A 1583-nucleotide genomic window follows, 5' to 3' on the forward strand; every position below is an offset into this window, starting at 1 on the left:
GTGCATACTGGGAAAGAATACCAGAGAAACTTCAGACAAACCAACTGACCTTCCTCCTCTTCTTTAGAAGTTCCTTACTTTCCCTAGATTACAATGTTTCCACTTTGTGTTTGCACTCTTTCCTGATCAAATAATTCTCTGACTTCTGCCCACTTTCAGATTCATGGACATCACAAGTATTGCTAAAGAAAACTTTCTCTTCAGTTATAAACTAAGATTATATGTATAATGCAAGGAAAAGAAAGAATTTTGCACATTGTTCTTGCTTTCCCCCTTTCATGTATTTCTGGGGTTCCTTACTGTCTTCCTTCCACCCTTCCATGGTAGTCTTCTATTCAATCTTTTATTGGAAAAAAAAATTGCTCAACACTTCACTTTTTCTTCTTCTTAGCTCTTTGGCCCAACTAGCAAAGGAGTCTGTGGAGTAGCAGAACGCTAATTTCGCTGGTTTCCCACCCCACCCCCCTAATTCAGGTGAACTTGTATCCTGAGATACAGAAAGGAGAATTACCAACCTGGATGAACAGTGACTGTTTTGCTAGATATTTCTACCACTTGATCATTGAAAGCCCAGCCTGCTGCAAAACCCTCTAAATGTATCTGGAAGTCTCCACAGGCTATCTCAATGAGCAAGCCCAATGGAGTGTCCTACGGCTCCTGGCCCACCTAGTGAGTCCAGACCCACACACCTGCTGTGTAGTTCCTAATGTACCAAACAGTCCAGTGTTCTCTGCGAGGTTGGGTGGAATGCTTTCCTCCCTTTGGATTTCGCTCTGTTCACAGTGGAACCAAAACAAGACTGCTTATAACCCTGGTGTGTATGCCAGCCCCTAAAAACGTAGCCAAATGACCAACACCATGGAGCCCTCAAAAGGACTGAGATTGTGTCAGGCTACAACCCCTAGGATGTGTTCTTCTCTCTCTCAAATAAACAGATGACCCAAGGCTAGCCCTGCCCACCAGTCACACCTTAGGTGCAGCCACAAACCTAGCTACGACCTCTACATTTTAGCCAAGGACACCACACAAAACGTGGCCCAACAAGCGCAGTAACAAATTCCTGAGCATGAGGCCGAAACAATGCCAGTGCTCTAGGTGAAAAGCCAGTTAGGGAGGGGATGGGGGGGAAGAAGCTAGTCCACAGAAGATTTGGGCCACGTGGGGAGAGACACTGACTTCTAGGCCCAAGCGACCATGGAGAGGGCAACGCAAGGGCCTTGGGAGGTCGATGGCCCAGACCCGTACCCGCCCAAGGCTGGGATGCCCCGGGCCGCTGGGGCAGCTTCGCGCCCGCCCAGCCCGAGTGCCCCCCAACACCGCGATGCCCATGGGCGGGGCCTAAGCATCGCCCCGCCCCGCCGCCCGCCAGTCGGGTCACCTGACCTGCCCGAGGCTCACGTGATCCGTCCCCAGCGCCGCCATTTTGGAGCTCCGGATGAGGAGGGGGAAAGCGGGGGGAAAAGAGGGGAACCAGCCGGGAGAGAGGTGGGAGCGGGACGAGGGCGAGGGCACGGCCGGGCTCCTAGCCGGCCGCAGGAGGCTCGCGGACGCAGCAGCCGCCGCCCGACCGCAGGTACCGCGCC

At 52.6% G+C, this 1583-nt stretch overlaps 1 protein-coding gene across 2 annotated transcripts in view; it reads left to right on the forward strand.

The window, feature by feature from the left end:
- The first annotated feature begins 1465 nt into the window (after window positions 1-1465).
- Window positions 1466-1583, forward strand: part of ZNF507 (zinc finger protein 507) — a 47105-nt gene continuing 46987 nt past the window's right edge. For both annotated transcript variants that reach the window (XM_029925691.1, XM_029925693.1), the window contains exon 1: window positions 1466-1573. The gene's annotated coding sequence lies outside the window, so the exon portion shown is untranslated. The remainder of the gene's footprint in view (window positions 1574-1583) is intronic.

The sequence above is a fragment of the Suricata suricatta genome, chromosome 16, assembly GCF_006229205.1.
Source record: "Suricata suricatta isolate VVHF042 chromosome 16, meerkat_22Aug2017_6uvM2_HiC, whole genome shotgun sequence".
In the NCBI taxonomy this organism is placed as follows: Eukaryota; Metazoa; Chordata; class Mammalia; order Carnivora; family Herpestidae; genus Suricata; species Suricata suricatta.